Below are 26,988 nucleotides of genomic sequence, written 5' to 3'. Positions count from 1 at the left end.
GAGGCACACTGGTTGGAAAACCTTCAGTTAGGTTCTGTTACCTGACTCAGTATTTTCCAACCAGTGTGCCTCCAGCTGTTGCAAAACTAAAACTCCCAGCATGTACTGGGAGATGTAGTTATGCAACAGCTGGAGGTATGCTACTACAACTTCCAGCATGCCGAGATGTTGTTTTCTGTTTGGGCATGCTGGGATTTGCAGTTTTGCAACAGTTGGAGGGCTACAGTTTCTCCAAACTGTGGCCCTCAGTATGTTGCAAAACTACAACTCCCAGCATGCCCAGACAGCTGTTTGCTGTCTGGGCATGCTGGGAGTTGTAGTTTAGTAAGTTTTTCTCATGTGTGAATATATCAAAAATAAATTCACAAGATACAACTACAAAAGTAATTTGAAAATACTTACACTGATGATGATTCCTTCACTGATAGATGATACTTGTATGACTTGTACTTCTACTGCTTCTATCAAGTTACACTGGTATACTTGCTATAAAGTTCATACATTTTCACATATGCGAATTTTCGCCTGTGCGAAAAAAAAAACTTGAATATTACGAATATGCGAATTTAGTGAATATATGACGAATATTCGTCCATATATTCGCAAAATATCGTGAATTCGAATATGGCCTATGCCGCTGAACACTAGAAATGAAAAAAATAAATACAATAGAAGTACAATAGGAGTTCATGCCTTTGAACTACACGTTACATCACATCTACAGCCTACTTCCCACATTATTCCCATACAGAAGAGGTGGCTTTACCAATTGGAAAAACTGGTTTGAGGGCTGAATGACAAGGCCAAGAAATGCGTGCCCAGCCCTTGGGATATGACAGCCCAGCCAGGATGTGTACAAGCCGTGCAGAGTGATGACAAGGGAGGGGCTTCTAACACATTACCTGCATAGGTGTGGAAGTGCGAGTCTGACTACCTTCACAGGAGCCAGGCCGCCTATGAAACAAGACAGAGACAAGTGTGACAGACGCCTAAGAAAAGTGACGGAAGCTGCCGGGCTAATGTGACTGGCTGTACTCTAGAGAACTCCCTCACCTAGTGTCCTCTACCTACAATATCAGGTAAGTAGGAATCCATGAACACCAACGTATCATACCTGTCGGGTATGACTGTCAACACTTACAGTGTACCTGCCTCTGCTTCCAGCTGGAGCTGGCCTACATTAGACTGCAGACGTGAGGGGTTCTATAGGATTCCTTAAAAAGGGTAAATTGGTACTTGGCATATGTACCGTATTTTTCGCCGTATAAGACGCACTTTTTCTTCCCCAAAACTGGGGGGGAAAAGTCGGTGCGTCTTATACGGCGAATACACCCCTATCGCGGTGGTCCCTGCGGCCATCAACGGCCGGGACCCGCGGCTAATACATGACATCACCGATCGCGGTGATGCCCTGTATTAACCCTTCAGACACGGCGATCAAAGCTGACCGCCGCGTCTGAAGGGAAAGTGACACTAAAGATTTCACCGCGGCGGTCCCGAACAGCCCGACTGAATAGCCGGGTTAGTGCTTACAGGACACTGGGAGGGACCTTACCTGTCTCCTCGGTGTCTTCAGGGCTCCCCTGTATGGCCGGCGTAACGACGTGATGGCGGCAACGGAGAACGAGGATACCCGGCCGGCAGCAGAGACGTTCCGGAGCGACGGGGATGCGGCGACAGCGATGGAGCGACATCCAGGGCAGCGGTGACGGGTCCGGAGCGGCGGGGACACATGAGTATTACCTCCTATGCAGTGGTCTTCAATCTGCGGACCTCCAGATGTTGCAAAACTACAACTCCTAGCATGCCCGGACAGCCAACGGCTGTCCGGGCATGCTGGGAGTTGTAGTTTTGCAACATCTGGAGGTCCGCAGGTTGAAGACCACTATTGGGTTCAAAATCTTAATTTTTTTAGATTTTGCACCTATAAATTGGGTGCGTCTTATACACCGATGCGTCCTATAGGACGAAAAATACGCTAATCCTCCAATAGGCTAAGATACGTGCTGGATGTGGGGGGGGGGGGGGAGTATGTAAGAGACTAGCTGGACATGAACACTCAGGATCCAGTAAACTAATGTCCAAGGGGGTATTAGACACTTTACTTGTGCTGTATTCTTACCCGGTTATAAGCATTACCCAACATCCTTCTGCACGTCTATGGTCAGCATAGAGTTAATCTTCCAGGGAGAATATTGTTTTAAATTAGAGGCATAATAATAACACAAAACTAGTGTAATACAGCCTGCTAGATTACCCCAGATCACAAGATCAATCTGTAAGGAAACTGTGCATGCCCCTGAACACACTGGGACTCTTTAACCCCTTAAGGACTCAGCGTTTTTCCATTTTTGCATTTTCATTTTTTCCTCATCATCTTCTAAAAATCATATCATTTTCAATTTTGCACATAAAATTCCATATGATGGCTTATATTTTGTGCCACCAATTCTACTTTGCAGGGACATTAGTCATTTTACCAAAAAATGCACGGGGAAACAGAAAAAAAAATCATTGTGTGACAAAATTGAAGAAAAAATGTCATTTTGTAACTTTTGGGGGCTTCCGTTTCTATGCAGAGCATTGTTCAGTAAAAATGACACCTTATCTTTATTCTGTAGCTCCATACGGTTACAAGGACACCCTACTTATATAGGTTTGATATAGAACTACATGCAGGAAAATTTATACGTTTAAAATTGTCATCTTCTGAAATCTATAACTTTTTAAATTTTTCTGCGTACGGGCCGGAATGAGGCTGTCCGGGCATGCTGGGAGTTGTAGTTTTGCAATATCTGGAGGTCCGCAGGTTGAAGACCACTGCCCTATACCATACATACTGTGCAAAGGTGTAGAAGAATTTACTGTACTTTGTAGTATTTAGTTAATATAATCAGACTGATGGACACCTAGCTGTAGTGGAACTAGAAGATCACAAAAACTGTCTAGCCTCTACATTGCTGAAAGGGCAGGCTGAGACTTCTAGTGCTACAACAACACGACCATCAAGTTCTCTACTACCGAAATGTAAGACAGATTGTTTGAGTTTCTAAGCCTATATAGGAATTGCAATTGTTGTCATGGCTGAATGGCAACAAGTTTTGTGCATGTGTCTATCCTTGTCTATACAAGTTTACATAAGGAATAAGAATGGAATTGTCTTGCTGAGATTCCAGGGGGAAGCACAGCAACGCTCCGTGTCAAGTCTTACAATGTGCTGTTTGTTGTGGTTTTGTGATTTCTTAGATTATGTATGTAGAATAGATTGTAAATAAAATGGGTCCTATATTAACATATGGAACAGACGAATGTCCAGCGCAGGTCAGTGGAAACGGGATGCTTTATTAGGTTACTTCAGCACGTGGAAGACAAAGATACAGGTGATGCGTTTTGGCCCTGGAGTTGGGCCTTAGTCATACTATATGACCCAACTCCAGGGCCGAAACGCGTCATCTGTATCTTTGTCTTCCACGTGCTGAAGTAACCTAACAAAGCATCCCGTTTCCACTGACCTGCGCTAGACATTCGTCTGTTCCATATTCCTCCCCTTAGGCGCTGCCCACGCCAGTCTGGGCGCTGCGGGCTTGGGGAGTGAGCTGAACGTACTCTCATTTTGTTACCTATATTAACATATGGCTGATAGATATTGCCTGCTTTTCCTGGTATTTACACCAAATAGGGAAACACAAAGATGTTAACCCAGCATTGACAGGCATTTGATTTTGCTTTCTTTGTGGATTAAAGGGGTATTCCAGGAAAAAAAAATGTTTTGTTTATATTAACTGGCTCCAGAAAGTTAAACGGATATGTAAATTACTTCTATTACTTCTACTTCTAAAATCTTAATGCTTCCGGTAGTTATCAGCTGCTGAAGTTGAGTTGTTCTTTTCTGTCTGACAACAGTGCTCTCTGCTGACCCCTCTACTTGTCTCAGGAACTGACCAGAGTAGGAGCAAATCTCCATAGCAAACCTCTCCTGCTCTGGACAGTTCCTGAGACAAGCAGAGGTGTCAGCAGAGAGCACTGTTGTCAGACAGAAAAGAACAACTCAACTTCAGCAGTTGATAACTACTGGAAGGATTAAGCTTTTTTTTTACAAGAAGTAATTTACAAATCTGTTTAACTTTCTGGAGCCAGTTTATATAAAAAAAAGGTTTTTCCTGGAATACCCCTTTATAGATGTTTTGACACAAATGGCTGCATGAGAAGCTCCTACTGCACCATGCAAACTGCTCTTTAATGCAAAAATGACCCCTGGCGATTTATCTTTTAGCGCCTCTCCTATATGGATAGCTGATAAATGTTACTTTTGGGAAGCTCCATCAATAGGAGCTGAGGTATCAGCTGTTGGAATACAGGAATTGGTTGTAGGATCGGTGGGAGTCTGACTTCTGGTACCCCCGCCAGTCAAGAAAACAATCCCCCTCCTTAAAGGGATATTCCAGGAAAAAACTTTTTTTTTTTATATATCAACTGGTTCCAGAAAGTTAAACAGATTTGTAAATTACTTCTATTAAAAAATCTTAATCCTTTCAGTACTTATGAGCTTCTGAAGTTAAGGTTGTTCTTTTCTGTCTAAGTAATCTCTGATGACACCTGTCTCGGGAAACGCCCAGTTTAGAAGCAAATTCCCATAGCAAACCTCTTCTAAACTGGGCGGTTCCCGAGACACGTGTCATCAGAGATTACTTAGACAGAAAAGAGCAACCTAAACTTCAGAAGCTCATAAGTACTGAAAGGATTAAGATTTTTTAATAGAAGTAATTTACAATTCTGTTTAACTTTCTGGAGCCAGTTGATATCTATATAAAAAAAAGTTTTTTCCTGGATAACCCCTTTAAATGCAGCAGTGGTGGGCAAAGTGTACAGGTACTCCATTCATCTCTATGGGACCAACAAGGATAACTGAGTACAGTGCTCCTCCATTTACTGGTTGGGAACCCAGAAGTTGGACTCCCACAGACCAAATACTCAGCATTTGTCTTGGAGATGAGTGGTGAGAGTTCTCCTTTACAGTATTGTTAGAAGTAATAAGACATTCTTGTATAATATATAAGACAGTGTCTAAAAACAGGGTAAAGATCCGTCACCTATACTATGGGTAGATAAAAATAGACTCCTTGGGGGAGATTTATCAAAACCTGTGCAGAGGAAGAGTGGTGCAGTTGCCCATAGCAACCAATCAGATTGCTTCTTTCATTTTCCACAGGCCTCTTTAGAGGCCTGTGGAAAATGAAAGAAGCGATCTAATTGGTTGCTATGGGCAACTGCACCACTCTTCCTCTGCACAGGTTTTGATAAATCTCCCCCATTCAGTGGGGGTTATGCACATATTCATTCCGTTTATCATCAATTTAAATTACAGATCAGTGAATTGATACTGGAAAGATAACTTTGTGCATATTGTATATTTGTGACAGATTACAGAATGCTTGCTCCTATATGACACTTACGCTGTATATACGCTGTAAAGTATCTATGTAAATGCAGCTGATAGGAGAAAAATATTTATTTGGCATATGCGGGGCTTCCATATGAAATCCTTGCGTATAATAGGGTTATTGGCAACACTTTCTGCAAGTTAGTTTTTACCTGGGCTGTATGAATAGTAATTCAGATACAGTGGTCCCTCAACATACGATGGTAATCCGTTCCAAATGGACCATCGTTTGTTGAAACCATCGCATGTTGAGGGATCCGTGCAATGTAAAGTTTAGGACAGTGGTCTACAACCTGCGGACCTCCAGATGTTGCAAAACTACAACACCCAGCATGCCTGGACAGCCAACGGCTGTCCGGGCATGCTGGGTGTTGTAGATTTGCAACATCTGGAGGTCCGCAGGTTGAAGACCACTGGTATAGGAAGTTGTACTCACCTGTCCCCGCCGCTCCGGACTCTCACCGTTGCCCGGGATGTCACCCTCCATCGCTGTCGCCGCGTCCCCGAGGTGTCCCAGGTGCTCCGGCAAGGCCTCTGCTTCCCCGACATACGCGCGCTCCGTCGCCACCATCACGTCGCTACGCACGCCGCTCCTATTGGATGACGGGATGGCGTGCGCAGCGACGTGATGACGAGGATGGAGAGCGCCGACGATGCAGGGGATCCCAAAGAGGACGCGCCGGAGCCCCGAGGACAGGTAAGAGACCATCACCGGACCACATGGGGCACCGTAACCGGCTATCGGGTGGCACTTGAAGCAGTCTGCGCTGCCGGATAGCTATTTATACGATGGCCCTGACATAAAAAAAGCATCATATGTTGATGCTGCCTTCAACATGCGATGGCCTCTGAGAGGCCATTGCATGTTGAAATTATCGTATGTTGGGGCCATCGTAGGTCGGGGGGGGAGTCACTGTATTACACTATCATAGCTGTTGGGCTTGGTGGAGCCTTTTGGTTTTCTAACTGCAGGAAACCACTGTTAAGTGTAATTGAATGGGAACGCCCATTTATATACCGGTTTAGTAATTGATGTAGTTATTACAGCACATGATTTTATTAGATCACAGCATGTTCTAGCCCTGTCATTATTTAGGCAATAACCACAATAGGAAATATTGACCTGAATTGGAGCCCTCACTGACCTACAAAGAGTTTTCACCAGATATTAAATGAATTGGCCTTGTACACTTTTGAATGGTTGTGGCATTTGCCTAGTAATCTTTTTCTCCATGCACTGACTTTCATGTGAAGACCTTAACCCAGATTTATCAAATAGAGGGATTTTCCCACAGCAACCAATCACAGCTCAGCTTTCACTTTACCAGAGCTTGTTAGCCGAGCTGTGATTGGTTGCTGTGGGAAAATCACTCAATTTTTTTCTCTCACACAGCTTGATAAATCAGAGGCAAATCCACTATATGGATCATCAGCCTGAACCAATGATAATTTCAGCCTAGCTCAGACGCACCCTGTGTGTACCAGGGTGGGTATTGCGTCAACCGGGGTAATGGAACTTGTGCAGTTGTGGCCTCGAGGTTAACCCCACCGTGTGATGAAGATGTTGGTAGGCTGCTGGTCATGTGTCAAGGGGTCCAGCGGTATCCCCCTAATTGGTGTTATGGCATAGCAGTAAATTGATAGTATCTGAGGAGAGGGATTTAGGAGTAATTATTTCAGAAGACTTAAAGGTAGGAAGACAATGTAATAGAGCAGCAGGAAACGCTAGCAGAATGCTTGGATGTATAGGGAGAGGTATAAGCAGTAGAAAGAGAGAAGTGCTCATGTCGCTGTACAGAACACTGGTGAGACCTCATTTGGAGTATTGTGCGTAGTACTGGAGGCCGTATCTCCAGAAGGATATAGATACTCTAGAGAGAGTTCAGAGAAGAGCTACTAAACTAGTACATGGACTGCAGGATAAAACTTACCAGGAAAGGTTAAAGGACGTTAACATGTATAGCTTGGAAGAAAGAAGAGACCGAGGGGATATGATAGAGACTTTTAAATACATAAAGGGAATCAACACGGTAAAGGAGGAGAGCATATTTAAAAGAAGAAAAACTACCACAAGAGGACATAGTTTTAAATTAGAGGGGCAAAGGTTTAAAATTAATATCAGGAAGTATTACTATACTGAGAGAGTAGTGGATGCATGGAATAGCCTTCCTGCAGAAGTGGTCGCTGCAAATACAGTGAAGGAGTTTAAACATGCATGGGATAAGCATTAGGCTATCCTTCATATAAGATAGGGCCAGGGACTATTCATAGTATTCAGATTATTGGGCAGACTAGATGGGCAAAATGGTTCTTATCTGCCGACACATTCTATGTTTCTATGCTTGATGTCTCACTTGTCCTGCCCCAGGAGCCCTATGGCCCCAGCTGTCTCTCTAGCCCCCTCACTTTACTCTAGTAGGTGTTATCACTACCACTCTCCTCTCTGTCACTGATGGGAATCTTGTGGTATACTTTCCTCTCACAGCCTAAACAGTTGTCTCCCAGGTCAGGACTCAATTCCTGTGGCCTCAGCTTTATCACTTCACTGTCAGCCTAGCTCTACAAAGCTGTATGCTAGAGATGAGCGAACTTACAGTAAATATGATTCGTCACGAACTTCTCGGCTCGGCAGTTGATGACTTTTCCTGCATAAATTAGTTCAGCTTTCAGGTTCTCCGGTGGGCTGGAAAAGGTGGATACAGTCCTAGGAGACTCTTTCCTAGGAATGTATCCACCTTTTCCAGCCCACCGGAGCACCTGAAGGCTGAACTAGTTTACGCAGGAAAAGTAATCAACTGCCGAGCCGAGAAGTTTGTGACAAATCGAATTTACTGTAAGTTCGCTCATCTCTACTGTATGCTTGTAACACACAGGCCACCTCTGCAGGTCAGGACACTGCAACCAGTTCTCAACACTTCTAATGCACACCAGGATAAGTCAGGTAGAAATTCCATTTCTGGAAAGAATGGTCGGCTGTAACAATCTCACCATTCTCAGTCAGACAGCAGGCTACAAATGCTAGTAAGAGTACGTTCCCACACGGCGTATTTTTTAGCGTATATTTCCTGCGTATTTGGTGCTGCGTATTTTCCTACCCATTGACTTCAACAGAGAAAATAAAATACGCAGCAGCAAATACGTCGTGTGGGAATGTACCCTAAAAGGGAATAAGAAAATTCTACCCAACACTGATAAAACATCCATGTTTATTAGAATTCCTTAAAATGACACGTAATGAAGACGACACCCCACCGTAATACACACTGCTCGGTCTGAATGACTGACTGAATTCATTCAGACTTAGCAGTGTGTAGCAGTGTGTCAGCTTCATTACATGTCATTTTAAAGGGGTACTCCATTGGAAACATCTTATCCCCTATCCAAAGGATAGAGGGTTAAGATGTTAGATTGCGGAGGTCCCGCCGCTGGGGACCCCCACAATCTCCTGGCCAGCAGCATAGGGGATAAGCTGTTTCCAGTGGAGTACCCCTTTAAGGATTTCTAATAAGCATGGATGTTTTAGCAGTGCTGGGTAGAATTTTCTTATTACCATTTGCTGTGTTCAGCCAAGTGAAGATCCAGGCACGCAATGCAGAGGTGACCTGGAGATTTTCTTTAGTTATTCTCTATCCAAATGTTAGTACCTGCAAACTACTAAAAGCCCTCTGGCACCAAAGGAGGAACTTCCCTGCCACCATGTTGCCAAACTGACAGATACCGCAGCAAGCAACAACTTATGAACACAGTTACTGTAAATACAGTACAGTGCACAATATATCAAAGTCTACAATACAACCTCTTTTCAGCAGTTGTCAGTTTCTAGTGGGCTTAGCGTTGACATCCTATTTTGTAAGGAGGGCACATGGCAGAGGGTTCTTGTAAAATTTGTTGACCCCTTTGTTTACTCCACTCCCTGTACAGAAGTGCAATAGGCAAGCTGTAGTCACAGTTTTTCTAATGTAAAAATCTGTTGTGGATTTGCTGTAGATATTTGAGGCATACTCTCAGAAAATGACATAACACTTATTTTTGTTATGCAGTCGGCATTTCAGATCCACAGCAGGAAATATCCACACCATATAACCAAGAAAGCAGTATGCATGAAATATGGTTGTGCTAGGTTACTGCAGCTCGGCTCCCATTGTACACAATGACAGTTAAGCTGCAGCTACCCAACAACACCACTCCACAATGAACATAGCACGGCTTCTGGTCCCATTCACTGCATAGTGTAGAGCATCGAAGAGCTGATAGGAGCGGTGCCAGTACACTGCCGATGAGCAATGGATGGCCTACTCTGAGGATTACAACCTAGAAAACCCCTTTAAGAGTTCACATTCTAGGCTATGTAGTCTATCTTTATATCAACTGGTGCCAGAAAGTTACCGTATTTTTCGTCATATAAGACGCTCCGGCATATAAGACGCATCCAATTTTAAAGGATAAAAATCCAGAAAATAAAGATTCTGAACCAAATACAATGTAAAGTATAGGACAGTGATCTTCAACCTGCGGACCTTCAGATGTTGCAAAACTACAATTCCCTGCATGCCCGGACAGCCGTTGGCTGTCCGGGCATGCTGGGAGTTGTAGTTTTGCAACATCTGGAGGTCCGCAGGTTGAAGACCACTGGAATAGGAGGTAGTACTCACGTGTCCCCGCTGCTCCGGACCCATCACCGCTCATCACCGCTGTCCTGGATGTCGCCCTCCATCGCTCTGCTGCCTGAACGTTTCTGCTGCCCGGTATCCTCGCTCTCTGTCGCCGCTACGCACGCTGCTCCTATTGGATGACGGGACGGCGTGCGCGACGATGTGATGACGATGAAGGAGAACGCCGGCCATGCAGGGGATCCCAGCACGGAGCAGACACCGAGGAGGCAGGTAAGGTCCCTCCCGGTGTCCTGTAAGCTGTTCGGGACACCGCGATTTCACCGCGGCGATCCCGAACAGCCCGACTGAGCAGCCGGGTTAGTGTCACTTCGCTTCAGCGGTCAGCTTTGATCGCTGCATCTGAAGGGTTAATACAGGGCATCACCGCGATCGGTCATGTCCTGTATTAGCCGCGGGTCCCGGCCGTTGATGGCCGCAGAGACCGCCGCGATAGGACAGGGTTTTAAATGTGTATTTTCCATATAAGACGCACCAACTTTTCCCCCCCAGTATTGGGGAAGAAAAAGTGCGTCTTATACGGCGAAAAATACGGTATACATATTTGTAAATTACTTCTATTTAAAATTCTTAAGCCTTACAGTACTTATCAACTGCTGTATGCTCCAAGGGAAGTTGTGTTGTTCTGACCGCAGTGCTCTCTGCTACCACCTCTGTCCTTGTCAGAAACTACTGAACTACTGCTCCAGACAGTTCCTGACACAGGCAGAGGTGGCAGCAGGGAGCACTGTGGTCAGACAGAAAAGAAATTCAAAAAGAAAATAACTTCCTGTGTAGCATCTGCATACCTTTCTGGTACCAGTTGGTTTGAAAACCTTTTTCCCTCCAGAATACCCCTTTAAGTTTCTGTAACAAGGCAAATTACACTAGTTGCCTTTTTGGTGGGAACAGCTGGAAAATTGACTGTTTATATCATGTTCCCATGTGGTAGATTAATTGCAGAATTTCTTCCATTCGTAAAATGAGTTCCCTACATCAGAATGGGGATGCTTCTGCAACTTGAGTATGGATTTCAGAAGTTTATAAAGTTAATAAATATGCTTAAAGAACAGATAAAGGGACATAAATCTGCCATTGACTGTGAGATCCTGCCCAAGACCCCTACGCTATCTGCTCAAACTATCTGTCTTAAAGCTACAACATCCACTGATGTCTTCACTTAAAAAAATATATATATCGTTGTGCATACTGTGTAAACAACTGATGAGGTTAAAGGGGTTGACTCATGAAGTGATATTCAGAATACCACTTGTATGTTACAGCGGCTCACCTGACACACCATGTATACTCCATAATTCTACATGAACCGCTTTGCTGTCAATGGTGAGGGCACATGTCTGCACTATCCTAGTGCCGATGGACTATGGTGGCGAATATCTCTGGGTGGAGATTCCGTAGTGTCAATGGGCCCAAATAGTAGAGGATCCCTTTATATTACACATATTTTCATATTTAAAATGGAAAAGCAGTGTGTGTATATAGTGTGCAGTGTTTGTGTATGTGTCCATGCATGTACGTACTGCATGTACGCATCGGTGCACGATGAGGGATTATACTGTTCGTGATGCCAAAACAGATGTGGTGTCCACGTGGGTGTTAGTAAGAATACCTTATCACGTTGTGACGCCAGGCCAGCATTATCTTATACACAATTCTTCTGTGATTTTCACCCCAATATTTATTTTTACCAGCATACAAAATTACTGTTGTCTCAGAATTTTCCCAGGTTACAATGCGGCCGAGACCTGACTCACTAGTCAGCTGATGACAGGGAGCCTGTCTGCTTCAATGGGTGGAGCGATCACTTGGTGGGAGAGAGATCAATCTGTAACTAACGCAACAGCTGTAGGCAGGGCCAGATTAAGGCTGCCTGGAAGACAGAGCACTTCATTATGATGCCCCCCCCCCTGACAGTTCCCCCACATTAGGTGCAGTACAGTTCCCCACATTAGGTGCATTACAGTTCCCCACATTAGGTGCAGTACAGTTCCCACATTAGGTGCAGTACAGTTCCCCCACATTAGGTGCAGTACAGTTCCCCACATTAGGTGCAGTACAGTTCCCCCACATTAGGTGCAGTACAGTTCCCCCACATTAGGTGCAGTATAGTTCCCCCACATTAGGTGCAGTATAGTTCCCCCCACATTAGGTGCAGTATAGTTCCCCCACATTAGGTGCAGTATAGTTCCCCCCCTTAGGTGCAGTATAGTCCCCCCCTTAGGTGCAGTATAGTTCCCCCCATTAGGTGCAGTATAGTTCCCCCACATTAGGTGCAGTATAGTTCCCCCAAATTAGGTGCAGTATAGTTCCCCCACATTAGGTGCAGTATAGTTCCCCCACATAAGGTGAGCGGGGGGTCGGAACACTGAAGACGACGTGCCGCTGGTCACTTACCATGCGCGCGCATCCTCCTCGATGCTCCGCTCTGCTTTTCATCTATGGGTGCACGCACGGGATGTCAGTGACGTCCCTGCGTGCACCATCTCCCGGCGGGACCCTGCGTTTTTAAAGTTAACGCGGGGGCTGCCACAGAGAGGTAACTGCCTGAAAAGATTTTTCGCGACACAGGGATGTCCCGAATGTGACGGGGGCCCCCCGCGGGGCCGGAGCAGGCGCTCCATGAGCGCCAATGATGATCCGGCCCTGGCTGTAGGCACCCTGATTGAAAACCACAGGTCTTTTTGAATGGATGCAGCTCATTTATGTTTCAATGGGTGGGGTGGCTGATGTTTGGGAGGGAGGAAAAGAAAAACAGGAAATACCAGTTCACAAAAAGATAGCCACAGTGTTATGGTAATCTCACAACATATCCATTTAGCCCCAAGATAAGCGCAGATCCTTCCTAAGCATGTCCATTACTGTTTGCCAGGTACGTACTAAAATTACTTTATGGTGGATAACCCCTTTAACTCTTATCCCTTTCACATACACATCCAATATGTACTTTTATTATCAGTGGGTGGTCTCTCACACCTACCCACTAGGGAGGTCTCTCACACCTTCCCAGCTGGAGCTTATCAGCTCTCTATTGTGCTGTACTACTGGATGTGTATTGTACTATGTTAGGTTATTATTAAGAGAAACCATTGTTTAAAATCTTTAACCCCTTCTTGCAGAATGACTGCATAACCTGACCTTTATAGAAGTAAAATCAGTTATCGCGGCATCGCACGGGTTAACAAGCAGAAGTCCCGCTGTTACTGGTGGGAGACAACTTCTGCAAGCCACCCCAGGACCATCTGTGAATGGTCCTGGTCAGCGATCACAGTGTCTCAGCTGACTGGGGGGGGGGGGGTGAAAGTTCAGATCCCCCACTCTTCCCACCCCTAGAAGGCAGCGGGGACCAGGGACCGGTGGCAGGCGAGTGGAGGAGGCAGCGTCGACGTCGGCATCAGAGGCAGCAGTGAAGTGAGATCACTGTAAATGCTGGTGTTGCCCCATACTTTTCATTTTCACAAGAAGTAAAAGGAACCCCCCCCCCCCCCCAAAAAAAAAAAACACCCACATGTGGCCCCATTTTGGAAACTAAACCCCTTAAGGGACATAACATGAGGTATAGTGAGCCTTAACACCCCACAGGTGTTTGAAGAATTTTTGTTAAGGTTGGAAGAGAAAATTTAAATTAAAATCTTGTAAAAATGGTAAATTTGGAAGAAAAAAAAACAGCATTTTTAGTGAAATGTTTTTTATTTTTATTTACACATCCGAATGAAAAGTTGTCAAACACCTGTGGGTGTTAAGGCTTAGTGCACCCCTTGTTACATGCCTTGAGGGGTGTAGTTTCCAAAATAAGGGGGCTTCCTATATGCGACATGCCCCCTAAAAACCATTTCAGCAAAATTCACTCTCCAAAATCCCATTGTCGCTCCTTCACTTCTGAGGCATCTAGTGCACCCACAGAGCACTTTACGTTCACATGTGAAGTATTTTCTTACTCGAGAAAAATTGGTTTGCACATTTTGGGGGGAATTTTCTCCTTTTACCCCTTGTAAAAATTCAAAAACTGGGTCTACAAGAACATGTTAGTGTAAAAAAATGGAGATTTAGAATTTTCTCCTTCACTTTCTTGCTATTCCTGTGAAACACCTAAAAGGTTAACAAACATTCTGAATATCATTTTTAATACTTTAAGGGGTGCAGTTTTTATAATGGGGTAATTTATGGGGAATTTCTAATATGAAGACCCCTCAAATCCACTTAAAAACTGACATGGTCCCTGAAAAATTCTGATTGAATTGCTGCTGAACTTTGAAGCCCTCTGATGTCTTCCAAAAGTAAAAACAAGTCAACTTTATGATGCAAACATAAAGTAGACATATTGTATATGTGAATCAATATATAATTTATTTGGTATTGTCTATTTTTTAAGTAGAAAGCTTCAAGTTTAGAAAAATGCAACATTTTCTAATTTTTTCATGAAATTTGGGAATTTTTCACCAAGAAATGATGCAAGTATCGACAAAAATGTACCACTATGCTAATAAAGTAGAATATGTCACAAAAAAATAATCTCGGAATCAAATTCATAATGTAAAAGCATCCCATTATTAATGCCTAAAGTGACAGTGGTCAGATGTGCAAAAATGCTCATGTCCTTAAGGTCAAAATGGGCTTGATCTTTAAGGGTTAACACTAACCTCCTCCTTGGCCACACCCAGGGACAAACAAGGATACAGACAGACACCTCCTTCCACGACTACATTTCCGCCAAGGTACCTCCTTAAGACATATAACATAAAACAAAGAGAGAAAAATATACATATCCTAACTGGACTAGATAAGAATTGATTTTTTCTCCCTATTGTCTGGCTATATGGATTGATCACGACAGTAATACAAAGAAAGCAAGATAAGATAATATAAGGCTGACATAAGAACATTTTAAGACTATCTAGGATATACATGTTTACTGCACTAGACAATCCTGGCTAAGCAAAACATTTTTAAGGCACAGTTAGCATTTTGGCAACCAACTAGGAAGGTAGAAGAATATGTATATTCTTAGCTGAGCCGGGCACACAAGTATTTTTGGTTACTTCTTGGACCAAGGCCAGGCACATTTTTGAAACCGTTGCGTAACTTGTAAACAGAAACATGTAGCAGTCCCAGGACTAGTGTCCTGCACAGGCTGGTATAGGGTACAGAACTAGTATCAGTCCTGGGGCATGTCCTGCACAGGCTGGTAGAGGGTTTTCAGATAAATAGTTGAATGCAATGTGGTAGTGGGGTGTGATGAGGGCAGATGTTGTTACCCTAGGGGCAGATGGCATTAACCCCTTGTATTAGTGACGCCAAGGCATGGTTTGGCCTAAAACCACCCGAAGGTATGATGGTGGCTGCAGGACTTGACTTTGAGGTCTCCAACACTCTAGACATACACACTAGGCAGGACTGTACTGGACCTCAGGAGAAAGCAAGAGCTCTAAGCTCCAAGAGAGATAAGCTAGCTCTACCCAGAGCTTATATGGGGAAGACTAGCAGGGAGCTCATAGGTCACTCTTGGGATCCCCTGATCACTGATACCTGCTGGGTAACAATCACATGACATAACTCTTAAAGATACAACACATTTTATAATACAATACACTTCAGAACATATGTACAGGGGGAGACAGGTGCAAGGGGCCCTGGGGACACTGAAGGAGGCTGCCTGACAGGGCAGCAAGGGTATGGGGCAGCATCTCCCCCGTACTGGGCCACCACAGCAGGAAAAACAGTAGTGGTACATGAAGGGTAAGCATTGTTGTGGCTCACCTCCTCCACCATTGCAGGCTTTTCAATAAGTAGAATACTTGCCATCCCAGTGACAGCAGTCACCACCTCTTCTTGGCTGGGACAGGAATCTTGCAGCTTTTCTCTGTGAACTCTCTGGCGGGTTAATTGTGTTGGTCCAGGACACTTTAGAAAGATTTGAATGTGAAACTGTTGGACTGATAGTAACCACATCTGTACAAAGGCAGCTGGCGCCGCTTGGGTGGGAGGTTCTGCAGCAGCATCTCCTTTATCTTTTACTTCTGGTGGAGCTTAGGCGGTAGTACAGCAAGCCTAGGTAGAGGTATCAGGAATTTGAGCATGGCTCGGATGACTGCTAGCTTATAGCCAAACACCCACCGTGGCAGCAGAGGTGACTTGGATCGCTTACTGGATCCAGCGGCTGATTGGTCAGAAGAGAGTTTGGCTTCCGGGGACAGGAGAGCCAGTTGTTCTGCAAGTAGTTGCGCCAGTTCTGCGATTTCGCTGTTAGTCTTCAATGAAGTGGTGGCCGCCATCTTTGTGTTCTCAGGTGAGGTGCTGTCCGCCTTTCCTCCGATCACACAAGGCATGATTGCTGGGTGGAGTCCTGCTACTGGCTTTATAGCAGGCTTCCCTAAAATGGCCACCAGCCGGAAGTACATCATCCATGCAGGACATTTAGTCTGGTGGGAATTCTTTGCGCACTTTGTGCTCTTTGCATTAACCCCTGCTGGGGCGCACTGGATTCTGTGGTGCAGCATGAATTCGTTATGCTGCTTGCACATACAGGGAAACTTGAATTACGCAGCCTTTTACAATCTTCACACACTGTATGGCCTTGAACAAAGTGCTCCCCCTCTATTTCCTTAGCATAAAAGCAAAGTCCCATACAGTACTTCTGGCGCATAAACTGTTGCATGCTCCATGCAGCTTCTAGGACACAGTTCAGACTATTGTTGGCACACACCCAAACCCTGTTAGTGCACGCCAAAATATGTGGTGTCAACGCACGACGAGGGATTATCCTGTTCATGACGCCAAAACAGATGTGGTGTCCATGGGGTGTTAGTAAGAATGCCTGATCACTTTGTGACGCCAGGGCACCATTATCCTATACATGGTCCGAGGTTGGAGACAGCTTTTCCTGGGCCAGACATGGGGAGTAAATTAATACACCAACGTCAGGTTACAGATAACTGTTTTTACTGAGCTGGTGCAGATGGTAATACACATACAGCTGGCTTTAGGTGAGAGAGTGTAGTGTAACTCCTTGGTAACCCTGTTGCCTTGCTGGGACTTGTGGTGCTTATACCAAACAGATTTACACTGACTTGTGAGTTGGAAGGATAAATCCTGGTAACTAGGGTCCTGTCAAGGTACTGAAGACTTTTCTGCAGGTGCATGAACTTCCTCCTTGCGAGTAATCCTTGCAGGATGACCAGTTGAGAGATTAGATTTGAAGTAGGCCTCTCCTCAGAGCACACGACACACAGCACACCTGAGCTAAGCTGTTGCTCAGGAGCCACACTAGGGTGAACTGACAAACTCCCCCCCCCCCCCACTACACTATACAGGGAAGACTTTAAGGGTTCCCATTGGCAGGCAGGGTCACTGCTCTCAATTAAAGGTACAGTCACATAGAAAAACATATATACATATAACAATAGTAGAATTAATTTAGGAAAATATATTATCTGACATTATAATGTGAACATAATAAAAGAGTAAGTCCCTTGAGTGGGCCCAACACTGTACGCTATCTAGCTGCCCGAGACAGTTCAAAGCCACAGGACAGGTATTGGTGCTGGGACACCACATATGTAATAAGTTTGCTCTTGACACATGTATGTAATGAGTGTGCAGGTTTGCTTGTATATAGTTTGTATGCGAATATGTGTGGTGTCCCGGTACCGTATTGCATACAGTACCTTGGTTAGGAGTCCCCAAAGTCAGAGTTCCTAGTAACTGTGGGGGTCCGCTTCTTTAGTCATCCCCTAGTCACTCCTCAAATAGTTAATATTCTAGTAAATTATATGTATGCTTACCTTCATAGCGTCGCAGGATGTTAGGTAATGTGATTCGGGTTGGTACTCTATGGTAGGTAAAAGGACCTTTTGGAGGTTTATGGGTCATGTGATTACCCATAATACTTTGTAAAGCTGATTGACAGATGGTGTGGACCAATCCTAAAACGGCCAGTCCCTGCCCATATAAGGGAGTTTCAGCCAATAGACGCTCTCTTAGGTTTCTGACAGTTCATGAGGACAGACCTCCGCAACTTACAACGACTGCTACTAGGCCACAGCCTGCCGGCCTCGGCCAGAAACAGTGAGTTCTTACAACTTCCCCGCTTATGCTAGCGAGACCTCTGGACATAAACATACCCCTAAATCCAGTGGATCTATGCTTGCAAAATCCTATTAATCTCAAGAACTTACAAAAGTCCCAACCATACGTCAATCTCAGCTGCGCTGTACATAGACTTTGTTATAAAGACGGTTCCGGTTATCCCATGTTACAGAAAATCTTCAGTAAAGTTTCCGAGAGTTTTCAGCAAAGCTCTGGTTGTGGACATTGCATTTATTCTACATCTCCCTATTGCTTTTGGGAAGGGTGGCGATAGGCCAAGCAACACAGTATTAACCCTCACCCTGGCGTCACGACTGACAAGAGTTAATTGTACCCTTGATATACTGCACAGTAACACCCCAACTGCCATACACCCCCCCCAAGGCACCACATATGTATATGTAGTAAATATGTGTGTATGCTTGACATAGTGTGTGTTTACGTACATTTATCAGCCAGGGCTTGGCTTTATTCCCAATCTGGCCCTGGTACACATACAGTATTAGTCTTTTTTTTACATCTGACGGTGATAGGTCTTTAGATACAATGTATAGATAAAGGTGACTGCATGACCAATGCCAACAGCCACCCATTGATGTTTATTTATTTTTTCTCAAAGGTTGCCTTTGATGCAGTATATTTAAGATACATCTCCTTGTAATGAAAAATGCAAATAATCGTGAAATACCAGGGGGAAACACACCCATACTGTAATAAAACATGAACAGGCAGAATGATGAAAATTGTCTCAGCTGATTCCCCATGTGTTTAAGTGGATGACTAATGTATAACAACTACCACACCTCTCATTGGTTTCTTACATTCATCACTTGTCTTTAAAGTTTTAGGAGGGAAAGGAAAAGGTTAGGCTGGGTTAAAATTGAGCTTCTTTGTACGAAATCCTAGAAAACCAATATTATTTTACCACGATTTAGCAAAAAGTTCTAAAAAGAATAAATAAATAAATAACATTATATGACTCCAATATGTGAATCCAATTGAGTATCATAGGGTTTAACTATTTTAGTGGGCAACACAAATATAAACAGTTAAGAAAAATGAAATTAATATTGAAAGATTAAATATTAAAATACATAAACTTTTGTTCTTCTTCTTGAAAGGGATAGATGTCTTTGAAAAGGCCCATAAGCAGCATATAGAGTTACCTCCATATGGCTAACACATTTTAAATTTAAAATGGAACAATACATAAATTGGTGCAAAATATATATATATATATATATATATATATATATATATATATATATATATACACTATATATATATATATATATATATATATATATATATATTGGTCCATTATGAATCCCATTACGACACTTAGAGTATAGCTGTCAGATTGGTAAGCAATTTTTTTGTTGTGTGTTAGTGAGAGAGCCTCTCTTATACTTGTACATTTAGAATGCAACCATTTTTTGTTCTCATACACAATCATCATTTGTGTTAGGCCAAAAATGGGTACATTTAAAACTTGTCCAGAGGAAAAGTTGCTGAGTTGCCCATAGCAACCAATCGGATTGCTTCTGTCATAAAAAAAATCTGAAAAATGAAAAATCAATCGATAAGCATAATATACACATTCAATATACTGTAATATCTATTCAAAAAGAATAACCAATGGATATAGCCCAAAACAATAACAATTAATAAATATTTTGTCCAAGTCTATATATCTATTGCTATAAAGTGCTCTAATGCAAATATAAAATCCAAACTGCAGCATTCATACTTTTTCATGGAAGTGTTCTTAGGAAAAATTATGAGTGAGACGACTCCCTTGGGTGACAAAGAACCCCACACATGAATGGTTTTTGGATGCTGTATTGTTGGTATGACACTTGTTGGTAGTGCTCCCCTTTTTTTCTCCGAACAATCATTCTTGCAACCTGAAGGGGGCTTTATCAGAAAAAACATAATGTCAAGAATTGCTGTTTTTGCTACCTGCCTCCTACAAACAGAATAAAATGTGATCAAAAAGATGAATGTTCCCCAAAATGGTACCAATGAAAATGTCAACTGGTTTAGCAAAAAATAAGTAGAAAATGTTATGGCAACAAAACCAAATGATTTTCAGTTTGCAAATGTATTAAGCATATAAATATAATAGAAAACTGTCACGATTCGGCTGGCAGGAGGTGGATCCTCTGTGCCAGAGAGGGATTGGCGTGGACCGTGTTGGTGGACCGGTTCTAAGTTGCTACTGGTATTCACCAGAGCCCGCCGCAAAGCGGGATGGTCTTGCAGCGGCGGTAGCAACCAGGTCGTATCCACCAGCAATGGCTCAACCTCTCTGACTGCTGAAGATAAGCGCGGTACAAGGGAGTAGACAAGAGCAAGGTCGGACGTAGCAGAAGGTCAGGGCAGGCAGCAAGGATCGTAGTCAGGGGCAACGGCAGGAGGTCTGGAACACAGGCTAGGAACATACAAGGAAACGCTTTCACTGGCACAATGGCAACAAAATCTGGCGAGGGAGTGCAGGGGAAGTGAGGTATAAGTAGGGAGTGCAAAGGTGAACATACTGATTAAGCCTGCTGCGCCAATCAGTGGCGCAGTGGCCCTTTAAAATGCAGAGACTCGGTGTGCGTGCGACAAGACAGACGGGGAACGGGTCAGGTACGGGAGCCGGGATGCGCATCGCGAGCGGGCGCCTCCCGAATCGCAAATCGCATCCCGGCTGAGAGTGATATTGCAGCGCTGCGAATGAGAGGATGCTGCGAGCGCTCCGGGGAGGAGCGGGGACCCGGAGCGCTCGGCGTAACAGTAGCCCCCCCCTTGGGTCTCCCCATCTTGTAGCCTGAGAACCTGAGGATAAGACTTTTGTCTAGGATGTTGTCCTCAGGTTCCCAGGATCTCTCATCTGACCCACAGTTTTCCCAATCCACCAAAAAAAATCTTTTACCTCTGACAGTCTTGGAGGCCAGAATCTCCTTCACAGAGAAGACGTCAGATGAACCGGAAACAGGAGTGGGAGAAACAACTTTGGGAGAGAAGCGGTTAAGGATGAGTGGTTTAAGGAGAGAGACATGGAAGGCATTGGGAATACGAAGAGAAGGAGGAAGAAGGAGTTTGTAAGAGACAGGGTTAATCTGGCACAAGATTTTGAAAGGACAGAGATAGCGTGGTCCCAGTTTGTAACTGGGGACACGAAAGCGGACATATTTAGCGGAGAGCCATACCTTGTCTCCGGGAGCAAAAATGGGGGGAGTTCTTATTTTTTTATCAGCAAATCTTTTCATCCGGGATGAAGCCTGTAAAAGAGAATTTTGGGTTTCTTTCCATATGGTGGAAAGATCACGAGTCACTTAATCCACAGCGGCAAACCAGAGGGCAAGGGAGTAGGGAGGGGAGGAAGAGGGTGACGGCCGTACACCACGAAAAATGGGGATTTAGCAGAAGATTTGGAGACTCTGAAGTTGTATGAGAATTCGGCCCATGGTAGAAGATCTGCCCAGTCATCCTGGCGGGAGGAAACAAAATGCCGTAAATAGTCACCCAGGACCTGATTAATTCTTTCTACTTGCCCATTGGATTGGGGATGATAAGAAGAAGAGAAGTTTAATTTGATCTTGAGCTGTTTACAGAGGGCCCTCCAGAATTTAGACACGAATTGGACGCCTCTATCCGAGACGATATGCGTGGGCAAACCGTGAAGGCGAAAAATGTGTACAAAAAATTGCTTTGCCAACTGAGGCGCTGAAGGAAGACCAGGAAGAGGAATAAAATGTGCCATCTTGGAAAATCGATCAACGACCACCCAAACAACTGTGTTGCCACGGGATGAGTGCAAGTCCGTAATAAAGTCCATACCAATCTGTGACCAAGGCTGTTCAGGAACAGAAGGAGACCAGCAGGCTTCTGGCGAGGAGTCTTATCCCGGGCACAGACAGTACAGGCCCGCACGAAATCAACAACATCAGTCTCCAGAGTCGGCCACCAATAAAATCGAGAGATGAGTTGCAAGGATTTTTTGATGGCCGCATGGCCTGCGAGGTGGGAGGAGTGTCCCCATTTGAGAATCCCGAGACGCTGGCGTGGAGAAACGAAGGTCTTCCCTGGAGGAGTTTGCCTGATGGAAGCTGGAGAAGTGGAGATCAGACAGTCCGGAGGAATGATATGTTGCGGAGAGACCTCTACTTCAGAGGCATCAGAAGAACGAGAGAGGGTATCGGCCCTAATGTTCTTGTCAGCAGGGCGAAAATGGATTTCAAAGTTAAAACGGGCAAAGAACAACGACCACCTAGCCTGGCGAGGGTTCAGTCGTTGGGCAGATTCTTGTGATCAGTGTATATGATAACTGGAAATTTTTATCCCTCCAGCAGGTGCCTCCATTCCTCAAGCGCCAATTTAATGGCCAGTAGTTCTCGATCACCAATGGAGTAGTTTCTCTCCGCCAGAGAGAAGGTCCTAGAAAAAAAACCACAAGTAACAGCATGCCCGGAAGAATTTTTTTGTAGAAGGACAGCTCCAGCTCCCACAGAGGAGGCATCTACCTCCAATAGAAAGGGTTTAGATGGGTCAGGTCTGGAGAGCACGGGAGCAGAAGAAAAGGCAGACTTGAGATGTTTAAATGCGTCTTCCGCTTGGGGAGACCAGGACTTAGGATTGGCATTTTTCTTGGTTAAAGCCACGATAGGGGCCACAATAGTGGAGAAGTGTGGAATGAATTGTCTGTAATAATTGGCGAACCCAAAAAAACGTTGGATAGCACGGAGTCCTGAGGGGCGTGGCCAATATAAGACGGCAGAAAGTTTATCTGGGTCCATTTGTAGTCCCTGGCCAGAGACCAAGTATCCTAGGAAAGGAAGAGATTGACATTCAAAGAGACATTTCTCCATTTTGGCATAAATTTGATTGTCCCGAAGTCTCTGAAGAACCATGCGGACATGCTGGCGGTGTTCTTCTAAGTTGGCAGAAAAAATCAGAATATCGTCCAGATAAACCACAACACAGGAATATAGGATATCACGAAAAATTTCATTAACAAAGTCTTGGAAGACGGCAGGGGCGTTGCCCAGGCCAAAGGGCATGACCAGATACTCAAAGTGTCCATCTCTGGTGTTAAATGCAGTCTTCCATTCGTCCCCCTCCCTGATGCGGATGAGATTATAAGCACCTCTTAAGTCCAGTTTGGTAAAGATGTGGGCGCCTTGTAGGCGATCAAAGAGTTCCGAGATAAGAGGTAAGGGGTAGCCTTTTTTTACCGTGATTTTATTAAGTCCGCGGTAATCAATGCAAGGGCGTAGGGAGCCATCTTTTTTGGACACAAAAAAAAATCCAGCTCCGGCAGGAGAGGAGGACTTGCGGATAAACCCCTTTTTTAAATTCTCCTGGATGTACTCCGACATGGCTAGAGTCTCTGGAGCAGACAGAGGATAGATTCTGCCCCGGGGTGGAGTAGTACCCAGGAGGAGGTCAATAGGACAGTCATAAGGCCTGTGAGGAGGTAAAGTCTCTGCTTGCTTTTTGCAAAAAACATCAGCAGAGTCCATATAAGCCTTAGGAAGACCGGATACCGGGGGAACCACAGGGTCACGACAGGGAGTACTGGGAACCGGTTTAAGACAGTCCCTGTGACAAGAAGTACCCCAGTTCTTGATCTCTCCTGTGGACCAATCAAGGGTTGGGGAATGGCGTTGAAGCCACGGTAATCCAAGAAGAATTTCTGAAGTGCAGTTGGAGAGGACCAAAAATTCAATTTTTTCGTGATGGGGTCCGATGCACATTAGGAGAGGTTCCGTGCGGTAACGCACGGTACAGTCCAATCTTTCATTGTTCACAGAATTGATGTAGAGGGGTCTGGCGAGACTGGTCACCGGGATGTTGAACCTGTTGATGAGAGAGGCCAAAATAAAATTTCCTGCAGATCCGGAATCCAAGAAGGCCATAGCAGAGAAGGAGAAGGTAGAAGAAGACATCCACACCGGCACAGTAAGGCGTGGAGAAGCAGAGTTCACATCAAGAACTGTCTCACCTTTGTGCGGAGTCAGCGTACGTCTTTCCAGGCGGGGAGGACGGATAGGACAATCCTTTAAGAAGTGTTCGGTACCGGCACAGTACAGGCAGAGATTCTTCATGCGGCGTCGTGTCCTCTCTTGAGGTGTCAAGCGAGACGGGTCAACTTGCATAGCCTCCACGGCGGGAGGCACAGGAACGGATTGCAGAGGACCAGAGGAGAGAGGAGCCGGGGAGAGAAACCGCCTCGTGCGAACAAAGTCCATATCCTGGCGGAGCTCCTGACGCCTTTCGTAAAAACGCATGTCACTGCGGGTGGCAAGATGAATAAGTTTATGCAGGTTAGCAGAAATTTCTCGTGCGGCCAGCACATCTTTAATGTTGCTGGATAGGCCTTTTTTAAAGGTCGCGCAGAGGGCCTCATTATTCCAGGATAATTCGGGGGCAAGAGTACGGAATTGGATAGCGTACTCGCCAACAGAAGAATTACCCTGGACCAGGTTCAGCAGGGCAGTCTCAGCAGAAGAGGCTCGGGCAGGTTCCTCAAAGACACTTCGAATCTCAGTGAAGAAGGAGTGTACAGAGGCAGTGACAGGGTCATTGCGGTCCCAGAGCGGTGTGGCCCATGACAGAGCTTTCCCAGACAGAAGGCTGACTACGAAAGCCACCTTAGACCTTTCAGTAGGAAACTGGTCTGACATCATCTCCAAGTGCAGGGAACATTGCGAAAGAAAGCCACGGCAAAACTTAGAGTCCCCATCAAATTTATCCGGCAAGGATAATCGTAGGCCGGAAGCGGCCACTCGCTGCGGAGGAGGTGCAGGAGCTGGCGGAGGAGATTGTTGCTGAAGCTGTGGTAATAGCTGCTGTAGCATCACGGTCAGTTGAGACAGCTGGTGGCCTTGTTGCGCTATCTGTTGCGACTGCTGGGCGACCACCGTGGTGAGGTCGGCGACAACTGGCAGTGGGACTTCAGCGGGATCCATGGCCGGATCTACTGTCACGATTCGGCTGGCAGGAGGTGGATCCTCTGTGCCAGAGAGGGATTGGCGTGGACCGTGTTGGTGGACCGGTTCTAAGTTGCTACTGGTATTCACCAGAGCCCGCCGCAAAGCGGGATGGTCTTGCAGCGGCGGTAGCAACCAGGTCGTATCCACCAGCAATGGCTCAACCTCTCTGACTGCTGAAGATAAGCGCGGTACAAGGGAGTAGACAAGAGCAAGGTCGGACGTAGCAGAAGGTCAGGGCAGGCAGCAAGGATCGTAGTCAGGGGCAACGGCAGGAGGTCTGGAACACAGGCTAGGAACATACAAGGAAACGCTTTCACTGGCACAATGGCAACAAGATCCGGCGAGGGAGTGCAGGGGAAGTGAGGTATAAGTAGGGAGTGCACAGGTGAACATACTGATTAAGCCTGCTGCGCCAATCAGTGGCGCAGTGGCCCTTTAAAATGCAGAGACCCGGCGTGCGCGCGCCCTAAGGAGCGGGGCCGCGCGCGCCGGGACAAGACAGACGGGGAACGGGTCAGGTACGGGAGCCGGGAGGCGCATCGCGAGCGGGCGCCTCCCGCATCGCGAATCGCATCCCGGCTGGGAGTGATATTGCAGCGCACCCGGTCAGCAGGTCTGACCGGGGCGCTGCGAATGAGAGGATGCTGCGAGCGCTCCGGGGAGGAGCGGGGACCCGGAGCGCTCGGGGTAACAAAAACTGGTACTCTCGTAAAGGTACTGAAGTAAACTTGCCATTTATATTGCGCAGTGGAGGCTATAAAACCAAAACTAAGAAAGCAAAACCTTCAACATTGCTCCCTTTTTTTTTTCCTCCACAAAAATAAAGAAAATATTAAAGAGGTCATTTAGCAAGGCCCAAATCAGTATTATAGACAAGAGAAAAAGAAAAAGGTGCGCACCTCGTGCAGATTACCCGGTGGATGGGTAGAATTGAATGGGGCCAAAAAAGTGGTCCCTTACCTGGCAGAGTTATGCTGAGTGAGCATGTAATAGACCAGTCGCAGCCTCGTGGACCCTCTGGTGATCCAAGCGTGAAGACCGGCAATCAATGGCAAAGCAGGTTGGAGGCGCGAAATACCTCTGTAAAATTGGGACATCAAATGGGCACAGACTTCTCAGATGAGGTGTAGATAAAAAGGTAATTTATTCCAATAAAACATACACCGCAACAGTATAAGCGTTTCAAGCCCGGACTGGGCTCTTCGTCAGGCATATGGACACTGCGGGTTACAGACAGTATTAAAAGCCAACTGGAAATTGCTTCCGGGTATCCAAATGAATGAAAGAACCGGAACCAATAAAAGTATGAACAAAGAACATCTTAGTAAAACACTCAAAAAATATATAAAACATAATAAATACAGTCATCGTTTAGAATAAAAAATAATGTGTGCAAATAATAATGAAGTACCATGGTTAAGTTCGGGGCGGGGCATGTGTCAAACGCCTCTAGATGGAGTGGTTGCAGGATGATGCGTAAAAAAGGAGACAGTAATGTGCATATGTATTGAGAGACCTGTGCAGTGGAGATGATGTAATACGGTGGATGGGTCCAAGGAATAGAACAGCCTATCGAGGTTCTGGATTGTGGGAGACATGTATAATCGACATGCTGTGAAATAGGAAAAAGAGTGATCCTGTATCCAGGTGTATAGAATCAATAGAATGATTAGCAGCGGGTGGTGCGTCCTATATACTGCAATGGGCAATCGGGACACTGGATCATGTAAATGACATGGTCAGATTGACAAGTAAGGTGAAATATTTGTTGGTAAACTCTCGCCTGTTGATGAGGAAATTACATTTTCTAACC

The 26,988-nt window shown here is 45.2% G+C and overlaps 1 protein-coding gene across 2 annotated transcripts in view; it reads left to right on the top strand.

Annotated features, from left to right (window-relative positions):
- Positions 1 to 4,863: 4,863 nt before the first annotated feature.
- LOC130285072 (aldehyde oxidase 2-like) overlaps positions 4,864 to 26,988 on the top strand; it is a 133,972-nt gene continuing 111,847 nt past the window's right edge. Inside the window, exon 1 of one of the 2 annotated variants that reach the window (XM_056536230.1) lies at positions 4,864 to 4,996. The gene's annotated coding sequence lies outside the window, so the exon portion shown is untranslated. Of the gene's footprint in view, positions 4,997 to 6,847; positions 6,927 to 26,988 lie in introns of those variants that run through there. The other variant, XM_056536229.1, reaches the window with a different exon arrangement.

This window comes from Hyla sarda, chromosome 8, assembly GCF_029499605.1.
Source record: "Hyla sarda isolate aHylSar1 chromosome 8, aHylSar1.hap1, whole genome shotgun sequence".
NCBI classification, from domain to species: domain Eukaryota; kingdom Metazoa; phylum Chordata; class Amphibia; order Anura; family Hylidae; genus Hyla; species Hyla sarda.
Note: the sequence above shows the minus strand (reverse complement) of the source record. Positions and strands in the feature narration are given on the sequence as shown.